Source organism: Hippichthys cyanospilos, chromosome 16, assembly GCF_059441005.1.
Source record: "Hippichthys cyanospilos isolate Australia breed blue-spotted pipefish chromosome 16, RoL_Hcya_1.0, whole genome shotgun sequence".
Classification (NCBI taxonomy): Eukaryota; Metazoa; Chordata; class Actinopteri; order Syngnathiformes; family Syngnathidae; genus Hippichthys; species Hippichthys cyanospilos.
This window is the reverse complement of record NC_142384.1, coordinates 11,021,972-11,039,035: the sequence shown is the minus strand read 5'-3', so window position 1 is coordinate 11,039,035 and position 17,064 is coordinate 11,021,972.

The following is a 17,064-nucleotide window of genomic DNA, read 5'->3' as shown; positions in this document are numbered from 1 at the left end:
GAGCGCGTACATGTGTGTGTGTAATATGTTTATGTGTGGGAGGCCTGTGCACCCCATCGATAATTAACCCTATTACAATTGAATCCATGCCTTAGTATTATGTTGGAGGGTTTTCCGCAAAGAGCGGGTGGCGTAGCATGCACTCGCTAATTTATGGCACTTGAAATAACAAGAGGATGTATTCATGTTCCCCCAGTAGGAATATTATTGCATAGGGATAACACACAAACGCAATTAGTTGTGTTATATTATTCACCTAACAGGACAGTGAGGTGGATTGATATTCTTTTCCGTTGTTGTCATCGTGAAGAACTACAAAATTAGCAATAACTGCTAGGTTCAGAATACAATGACTCACGATGATCAAAATGCGTGAAAATTCAGCTCTGAAAGGCACTTTTAGTTCAGTTTCAGTAGGCAATATGAAAGTTACATAAAAAAAATCTCGATGGATGGATGGATGGATGGATGGATAGATAGATAGATAGATAGATAGATAGATAGATAGATCTAACAGCCTGTTAACGCTCAATCTTGATAGATAGATAGATAGATAGATAGATAGATAGATAGATAGATAGATAGATAGATAGATAGATAGATAGATAGATAGATAGATAGATAGATAGATAGATAGATAGATAGATAGATAGATAGATAGATAGATAGATAGATAGATAGATAGATAGATAGATAGATAGATAGATAGATAGATAGATAGATAGATAGATAGATAGATAGATAGATAGATAGATAGATAGATAGATAGATAGATAGATAGATAGATAGATAGATAGATAGAGCGTTTGACTAAACATCTTGCGCGATGAACTTCTGCTCCTGAAGATACCCGAACCATCACCTCTCTTCACCATCACACATAAGGACGATTACGTCGACAAGGAGACCACATTAACGCAAAGAGCACAAAAGCAATCCTCCGAGTTTGGCTAGGTAATGGCCTCTCCTGTCATGCGGCAGCCTCGTTATAGTTGATTGCCAATTAGAGACTTCAATTAACGACCACTCTTTCTTGCGGTGATGTTACCGGACGCGATTAGGTCGTAAGAACTAACACTTCACTCCCACTTCCTGTGGGAATGATATTGGCGTCGCTAATATGGAGACTTAAGTAAGCGAATGACAAACTTGGGCTATGCAGTGTTGTGTACATGTGTGTACAATCAGAGCCACACAAACTCATTTACTAGATTTTATCGACGTCTTCACCTAAGAGCGGTAAAACAGCGTAAAAAAAAAAAATCAACACCCTTCCCATTGGCGCCATGCACAACGGCGTGCTCCTCCTCTGCGGCAGCGCCATTTATCACAGGCGGCGCTGATGAATGGAGGTGAGGGGACAAGATTAAACAGATCAAGTGAGACGATGTGTTTTGCAGTACCAGGAAGATGCCACATCTCACTGTGTGAGTCACCTTTGGCCTGGTTTGGTTTGGGACGTGTACCCATACACACAAACAAACACGCGCACCTACACGTGCACACATATGCGTGCACACACACACTTTTTGCTACATAGAAGGGCTTTAAAGTATATCTAAATATATATAAAATAATTTCGAAATGGGACTAGCTTCAATAAAAGAAGCGAGCAGACTGAACCAACGTCTGAGTCCATCCTTGTTCACACACAGGAATGTTACTAAAACGTTCATGTAAACGTTATGATGTCTGAAGTTGATTAAGTGAATAACACTTGGTTATTTCTTGGTTACTTTTATGTTTGAATATATGATTACTTTTACATGTTACATTTATTCTCCTTTCAATACAGTGCATGTGGTCGTATTATTTTACATATTGTATTCTGTATTGTTAAATCGGAAGAGTGTTGTATTCAATGCTGTTGAAATATAAGAATGGTAGTGCCTTATTTTGAGAGCATGACTTTAGAAGAGCTCCAAATTGTGGTGTTTTTGTCAAAATCACAAACAGGTTTTGCTGCTGACAACTGGGAGTGTTGGCAGGGACTGGTTTAGTTTGCCGGTGTTTACAGATAGGACCAGGCCAAGAGTGAAGGTCGACTTCCTCGACTGACTTGGAATGATCGAAACAAAGAAATGCATCGCGTCAATGGGACGTCCCCACTATGAGAGAAAAACCATCTCGTGTGCGTGTTTGCGTACGCGTGTTCTGTTATGATGATGTTATGATGTTTTGTGTATTCCATGATGACACATCTACCAAAATTTCATGCCAATGACTGATTTGGAACATCACGTTTGGGATTTTGAACACGATGCTTTCATAAACCGGTCGAATTTTCCATCACAAAATTATTCTAATCGCTAAGAATCCAATGCTGATTTCAACAGTGGGATTGCTGTTTTCCCCGTGGAATTACGCTACAAAGACTGAAGACGGTGTGAGTTATGTGTGAGTGGGGGTGTGGAAATGGAAGACAAAGATCCAGATAAGAGGTGCGAATGAATTAGTTGGGGATCACATGGAATGTTCTGTCATGACCGGGCGAAGGTGGCGACAAGTCGCTGACAGACGATTTGTGCGCATTGTCGTTATCTGGAGGACGCGATAGCGCTTGACGCATCGACGGAACTTTCCAGGAGAGGGATGATGGTGAGCGTATGGAATGTTCCATTACATGCGAAGCCGCGATTAGAGTCGCTAAGGTGATTTACATGTAAATGGTAATACAAAAAAAGACACCGATGGAAATCAACAAGCATGACTCACCAAAGATAGAGCGCTAAACCCCAGCGCTAGGCTAACAATCACAAACCAACACTGGAAATAAAGTGGCCACTATTACACTATACAATGTGTATGAATTAGCATAAAAATACAGACATTATTTGTCTGCATTCGACTTGGTTGTTCTGAAATGAAAAATATGAATTATATGGATGTGAATACATGCATCAATAGCAAGATGATAAATAGAGAAAAGACAGCAGGGGTACAATATTAGCTTGCACTCAATAGCCACGTCAATGACACACTCAAAACATTTTTTTATGAGAAGGAAACATCGCAACGAAAGACCGTTGATCGCTGACATGTAATCACGGTCGCCCACTTTAAAGGGAATAAGACTAATTGAATCGCCGTGGTCGCAGATCTTAATCAGGCGAGAGCGTGGACAGCTAGACCGTCTATCTACGGGCCTGACACGCAAGACCGATTACGCCACTTAAAAGTCCTCCGAGCTTCTCATTTGGCGATGTAAATATGCAAATTGCCCAGATTTGCGCTCTTCGCAATCACTCCTCGAGTGAGGTGTACGCACTGAAGTGGAACAAGTTTGTATGGCTGATTGCGGGAGGAGGCCGGTGCTGCATGCTAACGGGCTAATGATTAATCGACACAAAAACGCAGCACGGGAGCTTTTGTGCTGACCGAAGAAGCGCAAAGGAAACACAAGTTTAGAATGTTCTTTCGATTTTCATAAGTTGGCTACGCAAAATTTTCTCAAATCCCAACATGATATGTCTTAATACGTTGACTAAAAATCCATCTTTTAACTGCGACCCTTAATCAACATACTCATGCTAACATGCTAAAGTTAAGACCCACTTAAGGTGTTTTTGTCTAATCAGGGAGGAGATATTCAGTATTTTTAAAAACAAAACAATAGTACAAATATTTTTTTTTTAATCTTTGATATATTGTACTGTACTATGCTTTGCTAGCTACCTTAAAAAAAAAGAAAAAACAGCAGTACAAATAACATAATATACACTTAACTGTGTAGTCTAGACCACTGTTGTCAAACTTAAGGCCCGGGGGCCAGATCTGGTCCGCCATATCATTTTATGTGGCCTGTGAAATGCTAACTACGACTTCAAGTCCCTGACCAAATGACCAAATTTGCCAAATTTTAAAATATATTATATTATATATATATATATATATATATATATATATATATATATATATATATATATATATATATATATATATATATATATAATATTTTTTTAAATCTAACAACCAATAAAAACATATATAAATGAAATAAAAGTAAAAATAAACATTATAAAATATAATGATACATTAAAAAATTATAATAAAAAAAACAAAAAAAAGACCTGGTCTAGACATACTTTAAAATATTCTCTGTTAATTATTCCAAAGTGTTTGTTCTAATAATACAAATGGATTTGAATGCTAATCCCAGAAAAGAGGACCGAAAATGTCTTCTTTTTAGGAAACAAACATGCAGACAAGTGAAACATTAAGTTTGACCAAAAATTAAAAACATATAACGATACATTGTTGGCTTACCGCATGACATGCTATGTGCTAGCTTTACGGGTATCGGACTCATTTTTACCGCGCTGTTTCCCTTCGATAAAAAGCAACAAGCATTATTTATGACAACCACCGAGAATCCTGTTATTAAAGACCGAGATTTTCAGAGAGCGCTCAGTTTTGATGAGAACATTTGCTGGAAACAAGCCTTGTAAATTGAATACGCCGCTGTAATGTTTTTCAATATTTTCCTCCATTTGCTCAATGGCCAGTGCTATGAAACGAGCGTTGGAAAAAAACATATTCTCCTCTGTTTTTTATTTTTTTCTAGGATTGGTCGCCCCGCTCGACGTAAGAGAAGAGCGTTTGTTCACATAGGCTCGGGCGGGGGTCGTCCACGGCAACGAGGGGTCCATATGGCTGCGTTTGTTTGCGCAGTCATTACAAAGCTCTCCATCCCCTCGTGACGGGCCTGTTGTCTTAGTGGCGGCATCCCCCACTCCCAGCATAACCCCCTCACCTCCCCTCCTCACCCCCAGGCGCCTTTCATCTCCATCGTCACGGGAGCAGGAGCCACAAGGGAGAGGCAGTCGGCAGGAAATTAGGCGCGTGACAAGATAAGAGGCAGCGTTCTGTCTGTATCTGTTCCCTGGCAACTGGCGGGAGCAGCTGGGGATGACTAACAAAAAAAAAAAGGTAACCGCTGATACGAGCACTGCCTTTGTCTTCTTTAAATCCCACTAAAAAGTCTCACACAACGCCGGAAGCCAAACGGCAGTAACGCTATCTGCCCGCATCGAGTCGATACTTTGGCGCCGTTCTTCCGCGGGGCCCATCGCTCGCTCCGCTTTATGGCCCGGCACATGAGCGCGGCCTGATAAAATGTTATTAAAGCGCCCGTCTCGCTTCCCCACAGCCGTAATGAAACTTCACCGGAACACTTCTAGTCCGATGCGCTTTGGGAGACCAGGGGGGAAAAAAGTCAGCAGACGGTTTAAGAATGGCGTCCAGTAGGGGTGTGCCAAAAAAAAAAATGGATTCGCATAAGAATCGGGGTTCTATTCCTACTACTCACAATCATTTTATAGCATCGGAAAATGGATATTATTTAAAAAACATATATTAACATTTTTTATTATAAATATCTAATGATGAATTATTATTTATACATTTATATTATATTTTATTATTAATTTATGTTTGTATATTTGTGTATATTTTATTTATTATAATTTATTTTATGTATTTTACATTATACTATACAAATTAGAATATACAGTATATGTATATATTACATTAAATTTTATATTATAAATACAAATTATATATATTATAAATTATATATAAATTATAAAATATATATAAATATTTTATATTATTTTATGATACATTTATTATGACTTTAAAAAAATCGTAAAACAAATCCACTTGCGCTCAGCATCCGTCAGAGGTACACTATGCTATTTGCTCTCCATGAAACCCGTTGAAAATCAAGCTTCAGATGGAGGAAGTTCAGTCATCTTAAAATTCAGTCACCTTATCATCGTTGAAAGCAAATATTTTTGCCCTTACAGTGGAAAATGTTACGGAGATCGAAGCCAAGGTACGCCATGCCATTCCAAAAGTTTTACAACAGAGATAGCCGCGCATCTTTTAGCAAGCGATTGAAAATTATGTTACGCGCAAAAACCATGCGGTCGCAAATGTGAATGCCACATTTTACTCCGTTGCTAACCAATGGGCTTTGATTGTCACATATCTGCTGATTTTGACTGATAATGTACCCCGATATGTTCGCACTTACACGGATTAATAACCTGGCACATGTTTCATGCTTTGCTCATACTCTCAAGCTTTAGCTGTTCACTGAGAAATTAATCTAATTTGGGCAACAGTTTTTCCCATATTTTAGTACTGCAATGTCCTCTGAATTGTTTCTTTTTCTACCTTTTTTACTAAACACATGCACTTCATTTGTGTTTCATCTTATTTTGCACTATAAAAGCTGTCATTGAAAGCTGGCGTCAAGAGGTAGCAGACAAAAATTCAATCAAAGAAAAATTCACAAATGGCCAGTGATTGGCCAGCGACCGATACCGCTAGCCCGATCACCCAAGATGTCAGAGCACAATTACGAGACATTCTATCAGTCATCGCGTCTCTTCACTGAAGAATTAAAATAGAGGAAGGTTGCGGCCTTGAGGGCGAGGAGTCCTTTTTAATAACAAGGTGATGATAATAAGCTGGCAGGCAGGGACGCGGCGAGATAAATCAGTGTGACATACCAAATCAGCGGGAGAAAAGTGAGCATCTGCTCATACTGACAGGCTGATAAAGAGCATGGAGGGATGCGAGACAGAAGGTGTCCAAGTACTTTTGTCCACAAGTCACGCTGGTTAACTCCTAATACGATAGACACCTTTTTTGTTCTCCCTTTGACCTTTTGAATTTGAAGGTAAAATTGATCCAGTCCCAGCGGGGTGTCATGTGGAGCATTCCAGCATCGATGACAAAAAAAAAAAAACATGGAAAAACTGACCTTCAAGCGCATCACACAGTTGGGGACCGGTAAGAACAAGAAGTGTTTGACAAAGCTTTTGACATTTAGCTCACAGCTGAAATCGTACTAGAGTGTCATCGCCAACGACATGGCCGCCACTAGGACTAGGGTATGAACTCAAGTGCACTGAGCACTTTTCCTTTTCAAATTAAGAGCGAATTAATTGGAACATGACATATAGCTCTATGCCTTTTCTTTTGTTACGTTTTCTACAGATGCACATTAGAATTAGTGACACAATTTCACAGGAGACGGGACAAAAATAAATCTGATGATGTCACACGATATCTCTTCTGGAGTTGCTGAATAAAATATGCTAAAGATACCATTACAAATGTAGTTCTGAAGGTTAATAAATCAGAAACGAATGGCACAGTACTTTTTTCATCCAAAAATGCGTCACGCTGGGAAATGGGTACTTGGTGGAAAAAATTATTTCACGGGGCACGTCATTGAAAAAAGGTTAAGCAGCACTGCTTTAAGCTAGGCCACAGGCCATGTACCAAATAAAAGCTTGTTGAATTTCAATGAATAGTGACAGTGAAGCGACTGGCGGGCATCTTCGTCTTTCTCTGTCCTAGCGTCATTAGAATGACATCACTCAGGAAGCAATGTGCATGACCGCAAACTAAACTTAAGTAAACTTACACACTCATAATGATCCAAAAATAAATATCATTGCTCGAGTGGACTTGTAAACGATGCCAAGATCACTGGAAATTGAAAACGTACAAAAAAAAAACACCCTAAAAAGAATTTTCTCCTCGTGACTCCGGAGCTAAAATAAGTTTGACATCCCTGCTTCAAACAATCCGTAAACTACATGTGATAAAACTGTAAAAGTGATGGATTACAAGTCAAAAAGCTAGCTGTAGACAAATAAATAGACGACATTGTTAAAAAATAAGACGGTAGATGGTAATTTCGCCGCGTGAAACGTTCCTACTGTTTCCCCTCTAGTTCCGACAGCCTCAGTCACACAGGACGTCTCGCCTTGCCTGCTGCTTTCATTACTTCAACCGCAGGGATTATTTGAGTGTACAAGGACAGATAAGAGCCCAAAAGAGTGCGCCTCGGATCAGGAAAAACCTAACGAGAAGATTTTCAGACGGCTGACTCACCACTAGGAGGATGAGCCGTGTCTGGATTCCAAATGATTTATTCAAACGCGTCGCCGCGTGGCTGATATTTGCTACCCGTCACAGCAGCCCCCCCGGCGGCACCCAAGGCCGCCAAATGCTACCCGCCGTCTCCGGCCGCTCTCGGAAACCTTTGCCGACCGCCGCCCGTTTCGCTCGCCCGTAAAGCTGGTCCACCAGCTGGCCGGGACCGGACGCCCCAGGCTGCCTTGGACGGGGATCAAGCGCCGACGTTTGGCCGCTGCGTGTTGGCGGCCTCGCCAAAGGAGGACAAAAATGTCTGCTTTTGTGTTGACACAAAAAAATAACTTTCCATAAATAGCAATAAATATTTGTGGCAAAGCAAATGTGTAAAATGACATTTATCAAACGGCGGAAAATTATCCCATAAAATGAACGAGAGCAGCTTTTCTCAAACTTTTTCAAGCCTCTCACCTCCTTTTCCAACATTCAGACAATGGCGCTCCCCCCTTCACCCCATTTCGCATTAGTCTGAGTTGAAAATAACATTTGAGGAGACAACAAGGTTAACTCATTCAACACCAGGAAAGCATTTTCACGTTCAGACAATCAAGAATACAGAATATTGTGTGCTATGTCTATGTAAATATGGGTTTCATCTGAAAGATTGACTTCCATTCTTTAGTTACACTTGCATGTAGGTAACAGCTGTGTAGTATGTGTGGAAACACTACCATCCGATGGTCACAGCTGTTACTACAGCGCTCAACTGGCTTATATTGGGTAAGCATTAGGCAAGGGTGTCAGCTACCCTACATAAAAAAAAATTATTTGACAAACTTTGGATTTGGCAAACTTTTTCAGACCATGCAGCCCTCCTCCAAATTTCCCAAAAACGTTTTTTTTTTTTTTTTTTTTACTTTTTACAGTGTTTATACAGGTTGCACTTTCGTCTAAAACGGGAAAAAAAGAGAAACGTATTTGCACCCCTCACTCGCCGCTCAGACTCTAAAGATGATTATTACCTATAAAAGTTGTTCACGTATAACTAAAACGGGGGTGATATGGCGCACCCCCTGGGAGGGTGCAGGTAAAGCAACCCCAAATCCTCTCTTGTGGTTTTTATTCAGCACAGAATCGCTTTAAATATCAACCTAAATGCCGGCACGCAGCGCACCCTGGAGGACAGAAAATCAAGCCGTTGCAAGCAAAATATTTCCTTAAACAGATTGATTTCCAAGTCAGGATCATCCAGCGATCAGGATTTTGGTGAATATTTACTATGCATTAAATATGATGCATCTTCTGCTCGACTGCCTTTTCGCCGGCGCATTTTCATCATTTGCACTCAGCATTATTCACACCATTTATCCTCCCGGTTGCAATTTGCGAAAGTAATAACCGCTGCTCCCTCAAGGGAATGATTAAACTTTCATACAGTAAACACAAAAAAATAATAAATTATTGAAAGAAATGCTGGTTTACAACAACCATGTAGCCAAGTCAGGTAAACTAAAATATTCCGAGTGGAGAGCGTGAGATCAACCCTGCGCGGATTAAATCTGATGAGTGACCACCAGATTTTTTGACCTTAACTGCCGTGTGTCTTCAACGTATTTGTTGCATAATTTCAAAATCTCTCTTGCCTATGCGAAAAAAACAAAAAGTGAATTTGGGGGAATGCTGAAATGCTGAAAGCATTCACACGTTATTTTACCGTTATTTATATCATAGCTTTTTATTCAGCAATATTTCAAAATTTCTTCGACATTTCTTGACTGATTCAAACCATTCCAACAGCAACATGTTCTGAAAATTCACACTGCCCATGTTTTTATTTTTCTCATTCCTAAATTTTACAGTTTTACCACAATTCAACATGTTTCACCTTAAAAATACCAATCATTCCCTATGGGGAATTTCAAAATCCATCCATTTGTTTCCTAACTTTTTTTATACCACAATTCAACAATTTTCACCCCAAAATTCCCATTCGTTCCTGATGGGAAATTTTAAAATAGATTTGAAATTCTAGATGCTAAGCTACATTACCTTACTTTGTCATCAATTTTCAACATTCAAACAATTCCAACATAGCAAAAATCCTTAATTTTCGCCACATTTGTTTTCCATTTAAACTGTTCCAACTTTAAACTGTTCATCAGTTGTTACCCCCAGATTTCTAAATAAAGCCCCCCCACCCCAAAAAAAAAGTATTATGAGTTTATTAGGAATGGAAGCGACATACCGTGTGAGCGTGCACGTGCTAATGACTCATGAAATAAAAGCATATGTCAAGTCTTTTTCCTGTGTGTGCACTTTACTGTGCAGCATTGGCATCAAATTCCATAATTACTGTGAAAAATAAACACACGATGCTTGTTTTGCCTGCCAGATTGTTTCTTCTTTAGTTGTTGTTGTGGGAAAGTTGTACTTCTCTTCTCAGGCCAGACGTAGCAACAGAAAAAAAAAAAAGCTGCCGCAGCCTCTTTTTGGCTCCAGTGTGAGCCCAATTAGCTGCTCTACTACTTTTCTCAAAAGCAACTTTCATATTCTTACCTGTCACAGCTGACCAGTGATACTTGCGCGCAACTTATTCAATCAAAGGAGCCTATATTTTTTTGTACTTGTTTTTTTTTTTTTCAAATGTTTGGCGAAAGGAAGGTCTAAAAACGGCTAGTACTAAATTAATTGCGTAATAAAGTATTCCGTTTTTGTAAACAAGTACTAATGTAATTGATTACTGTAGGTAAAAAAGTACAAAAGTGATTACTTTAGGTCTAATAGTACTTAAGTAACAGACTACTTTAGGTAATAAAGTACTAAAGTGATCAAGTACTTCGTAATAAATCTCTTTATTGTTAGTAATTGATTGCCGGTGCTTGAGGTACAAAGAACTTTAAGTACGTGACTAAAGTAACTAAAGTAATTGATACCTTTAATTCTTGAGTTCTATATATATATATATATATATATATATATATATATATATATATATATATATATATATATATATATATATATATATATATACGTCCACATGCAATGCTAAATGCTAGTTTTAGTAAGTGATATTTTAGTAATTTTTAAAGAAAATGAAGTGCGGTAGCAGTCCAGGTACGAACTCATCCATCAATTCTTTCATTATTTCATTAAAGATGCTAAAGCGTTAAAAAGGTGTCATTTCTGTAGGCATCAGAAATGACTGTTTTCTGTGACTCCCTAGGTGCTGCCGTTTCCATTAGCAACAGAGTTCAAACGGGTTCAGCCGTAACTCGCCGTTCGAACGGCCTCCTGGGAGGTCATCGTGGCTGATGAACCCCGGGGATGCTTTGGACCTCCCAGAAGAGTTCGGGCTCAGCTGGCGCTCAAACTAAGTGTCCCGCAGGAGGCGCCGTCCTCACCGGGGACGCTTAGCTAACATCCGTGCAGGCGTGGGAGTGCCATCGCGCGAGAAAAAACTAAAAAATAAAAACAAAGCTCCCGTACACACCTGCGCCGCTGCACTCTCACGCTCTGATGCTCCGATGGCCACGTTGAGCTTCGAGGAAAAAGCTGCCATGGAAATCACATCTTGCTTCGCGCTATGCTCTGTGGAAGAGGAAGAGGATTTGGTTGGCGTGTGTGCTTTTAACAAACGAAAAACACACACACAATAGATGGCGGTTATGTGGAATGCTGGAAGGTTGCGGGCCAGGAGCCAGCAAATAGACAGGACAAAACAGCCTGCATGGAGATAAGACATCAGTGACCTGAATGAGGTTCAAAGAGTTCTTAAAGATAATATGGAAATTTATCATACAACAAAAGTTCAAAACAACTGAATTGTACTCAGGAAGTGGTTCTTTTACATATCACTACAGGAAGCCCCAATCTTGAAACAGAAAGTTGGAATTGCATAAGACTGAAATTATATTATTTGTGGGGAAAATTAGGTTGAATTTAAGATATCATCTTGAGCAAGGCGCATTTTTTCAAGAAGAAAATTCAACAGTAAATTTTCTGAGTTAGAATTTTTTTCATCCTAGGAAAATCAAATGTAATGTTTTAGGTTAAAGGCAGGCAGGGTTTTAACTTAAAAATATTTAGTTTTTATTCTCTAAAGTTTAAAAAAAAAGACTTATTTTTCAAGGAAAATTTTTACTTAACAAAATACAGGCTGATGAGAATTTTGCAAGAATAACTAGTATATTTTTAGTATTTTTGATAAAGAGAATTTGTTTTTCTGGACAATTTAATTAATAAAAAACAGTGATCAAATAAGTATTTTGAGAACAAAAATGGCAAAAGAAAAACAGTCAATCTTATTAGAATAAAGTTGTATTCATTATTCTCCAAAAATATCTGAAATACTGCACAAGTTTCAAGCTACAAAAAGAAACAGCAAAATAAAAGCAGTGCAATTCATTTAGAAGGAGCAGAATTGATGCTTGCTTGAAAGCGTCATTGTTGCTGCTTCTCTGTGAATAATGTGAAGATTCCATTCAGCTGACTGGGCCGCCAACACACACAAGGTCACACACATTTCATCTACCGTCATCTCCTGTTCCTCCGAGCCTTTTTTCAAGCATCCGGAGTATTCAACTCGTACGGCGTGCACGAGTTGCACTGTCGCACAGTAGTCCTGTCCAAGGGGGGGATGACATTTTTTTTGTTTGGTATTCTGTTCAAATTGTTCGAGAGAGATGGGGAACAAAAATTGTTTTCCTACCAAATGTTAGGCCCATGCAACCGAGAATATTGAATAAAGGAGAAACCAGAAGGAAGACAACTAGCTTTTTCTCTCAAGGAGAGCAGACAGGAACCTGCATATTTTCCGATCTCCTTCCGGTCTAACTGCACATCTCATCTGCTACTCATTAAATCGTTTGACCTTGGTTACAAAGGCATTGTTGCCCTTAAGGGTTGGGGGAGACTTATGGCAACAATGCAAACAATGACTTTGTGATTGTGGGGGTTGTAGGTGCGAGTCCATGATGTGATCTTCTTTCGCGAGACCACAAAGACTGACCTCATGCTGTTCTGCCCTCCTCATACGTTTTTCACAAACAACCCCAACAAAAAACATCCATGTCGAATAATCATCTACCAACATACTTATTGCAAAAAACAAATATGGGATAACCTATGAACAGTTATTGTATTCTTATAAAAGTTGAAGACAACTTGCAAGTTTGGTATTTTAGTCAGAAACTTGAAGACAAAACAGCATTTGCTGGGCCACAAAAAATGATGTGGTGGGCCATGTTCTGGCCCCAGGGCCTTGACTTTGACACCTTTGCTCTAAACACAAGTCTTGACCCTCAAAACGAGGTCCAACCTTGTGGGGTCCACCAAAATTTCCCCCACAAGTTCAACAGATAACCACAGAGAAGCTAAAACCTGGGATTCGGTCCCCATCATGTGAAAAAACCAAGGACACATACACACACGCACACGCTCTCCATACATTAGTGAAGAATGATGACAAACTAGATGGAAAACAACATGCGTCGACACAACCTTGAAAATAATCACAACACAAAGCAAATACAAGCAGTGAGTCACAGAAATGAATCAAGAATGCTGTTTGTGTTCATCGTGACTTGAGCTTGAGAAGAATTACTGAAAGCTGTATTTAATATATCTACTAATGTCTGGCCTGATGCGTTATTAGAAATTATAACCTCCGCTTGAGCGCACCGCCAACCCACGCGCGAGGGGCGTTCATCTTAATAATAATCGTTTCAAAATGTAATTAAAGTGGATGCCATCGATATCTTTTTACTATCATCTGCTTCTTCTCTTTCCGAACTTCCTGCTCCACGATGAAACTACGAGATTCCTTGTAGAGTCTGGTGTGTGTGTGTGTGTGTGTGTCACTCCATCATTCCCCCCGCACAGTAACATGTTAACATGATGAATTTATTCGCTCGATTTGATTGTTTACGTCGCTGGAGATGCAGAGGAAGCTTTCAATCACCGCTCAACACTCGCACAAGTTCCTATCAGCACACATTAGTACACAATTGCGGTATGTCGCACAACGGCAAATAGTGCCGCATGAGTGCGATGCGTTGTTCCAGCTTCCACTTCAAATGCGGCTTCTAAGAATTGAAAGGTGAAGCGTGTATAAGCTTCAATTTTCCTCCGCCTTTCATTCACCGTTTTGTCACGCTTCCTTTGGAGCGTCAGGTTCAGGAAACCAGAACAGACCGCATTTTCCCGGCCTTCAACCACTACAAAAAAAATAAAAAAACACCATCAGCCAGTGTTGTCCACTCTCAAAACAAATTAGGGAGCCGCCTGGAAATTTCACACTGAATATTTACAATTTGTCTGGTGGCATCATGGAGCAAACAAACAATTTGAAGTGGAGTTGAGGAGTATTTTTTTTTGTTTTTTTTTAGACAAAAGCAGTTCTTTGCCACTGTCTAGTGGTGCATATGACCCAGAGCAACAAGCTTTGGCTTTGCTGTGTGAAGTGTAATTACACATCCAGGGCACAAGGTGGTGCAGTTGAGTCTGTGAGTTATAAACATTTTAAATTGCTTTCAACAAGTTTTTCTCTAAAGCACATTACTGATAAATGTGATTCAAAAAAAAGGCTCAATGTTTTCTATGTTTTCCTTCAGGTTAAAATGCTAAACGTTAATGTTCCACGTCAATTTACATGTAGTAATATTTATTGATTTCATATCCTTTCCCTAGCAAACAGTTCAGTTGGTCAGAAATGACTAGTATAAATTACGATTTTTTAAAATTTTAAGTAGGTTAATACACTTCAGTTTCAGATAAACCTGCAACCGGTATGAACCCTGTAAAAAGTAACCAATGAAGTGGATTTAGATTGCTTTTTTCTTTTGTTAAAAAGGATATAATTTTAGTTGTATTCATCTTTTTTGTACATTGATATCAATCTCATAGTCACTGTGGTGAGTGGGGGAGTGTTAAATGCTTTATCTCTCGTGGGGGACAAACCACATTAGCTTATTGCTAACAAAGAATGTAAAGTAACAGACAGGCTAAGAAAAATAGAACAGTTTTAGCTGTGTGCATAACGTTGTGCTCCAATTATATGACTAAATGATTCTTTTACTCCCAATTAAGTGCAAAAACTGGGGTGTCACCTGTGGTCCCTTCTGAAGGTTTCTTATTTTCCCCAAATTGGGGTTTTTGAGTTTTTCCTTCCCCTTCTGGGAGCTTTGAGCAGGGGATGCTGTTGTGTACCTACAACGAAAAGACGTCTGCGTACTTTGAGACTTCGCTGATTCGGGGCTATACAAATAAAATTTGATTGATTGATTGAAAACAAGAACTGCTTAGCCCTGTTCCACTTTCTTCAACTTTTAGGGTTCGTATAGCCTCCGCGTGTTAGCGTTGCCATGTTTCCATTAGCAAGAGAGTCTCTACCGATCGCTGAGTCATAACTTTGCCTCCGTGATGATGCCGTCCACACGCTGTAAAAGCTAGAACAAAGTGTGGGCGTCGCTCAGCCCTCAGTGAAACGCCGCTTTGTTTGAACTCTCCGCCACTTCACGGCGGGAGTGGGCGAGTAGCACAGAGGCTTTCCCTGGTGCGCTAAGCGGAGGCTACAACATGAAATCCACTTTTTCACCTTCCCTGTCAAGAGTCTCCCGAGTCATGATTTAGCGCCAAGTGCTAATTTAGCATTTCGCCTCTAATAAGCGGCCAGTGTCAATTAGCAAGCCTTAGCCTGTTCTTTGACGTACGTACGTTGATGGAGAATTATCCGCCGTGTGATTTATGAGCCGTATCTTCACAGGCGACAACATGCTAATTTACAGTGTTTCTCTGCTGGGATTTTGCGCCACACGAGAAAGTAACAGTGACACAAACGGTCTTCTCACATCTCGCAATCGGCGTTTCGCCGATGAGCGCAAATCAGTTCCGAGGCTGTGACTAGGCGATGATTGATGGGCTTTTTCACTTCATTCTGCCCGCTCGGAGTCATTAAGCGTGACGGCCAAGCGTGTCGGTGAAAATGCAAGCTAGGTTAACACGTTTAGCTCCTTCGCAAGTGTCACCAGGCCCCCAAATCAGAGCAAATCATAAAACGCTATTTTGGTTAGCATGCGAATTCGACAGACGAAGTTGACGCGAACAAAGTAGCGTTCCGTTCGCCAAAAGCAAACGAGCTTTGTGGGGAAATGAGAATTTACATGCGAAGGAGCGCGCGACCCAGAAATGAACTCCGTTAATTGGCCGTGATTGGACGAGCGGCGTGAGAAAGGAAAGCGCCTGGACTTTCCGTACGGGCGTCAGATCTGTCGATATGGCGCACGCTCGCTCAGAGATTAGGGCGAGAAGCCGAGGAGAGGCAAGACGAGCGATGTGGAGATAAGAACGAGGGAGAGGCCGTTAATCCTATTTGCGCTCACTTCTATTCGAGTGCGAGGAGGAAAACAGCGCCCTATTAGAAAAAATAGGACTTCAAAATAAAACCCTAATCTTGGTTTGCAACCCAAATTTCAAACCGGAACCAGTCATTGGAGACCTTAACCTTGTATGAGAAGTTATCGTAGTCACTGTGGTGACTGATCTGATCACATCTGATTTAAAATCGTAACCTTTGCTTGAGACAGTAACTCAGGGACCCCTAATTCAAAACCCCAAATTTTGCTTGAAATGCATTTGGCTTCTTGTTTGATGCCCTTTCTCCCTAAAAGCCCAAGCAAAAAGTAAAGTACTGTCTTGAAACCATAATTTGAAACCCTAACTTATTTGATGCTTGAGCTTGATGCTTGAATTTAAAACGTATATACTCTTAAACACACAATTTGAAACCCTAAAGGCGTCTTGAAATTTTTTCAAAAACCTAAGCTTGAATTTAGACCATAATTTGAAATCCTAACTTGATGCTCCATTTTCAAAGGTATACATTCTTTAACACCCGTTTGGAAACCCGTCTTGAAATTTTTGAAAAAAAACGAATCCTTGAATTTAGACCTAAATTTGAAACCCTAACCTTGGTTTAATGTCCCATTTAACACATAAAAACCCTAATACTAGCTTTAACCCATATTTTAAAACCTTGAATCTGATTTCAAACCCCATTCTATAAGCAAAAAAATCCTTGAAAACCCTAATCTTGGCTTGATGCTTTAATTTAAAACCCTTATGTTTTGAACACCTAATCTTGAATCTCTTTTGTAAAAACATAAAAACTTG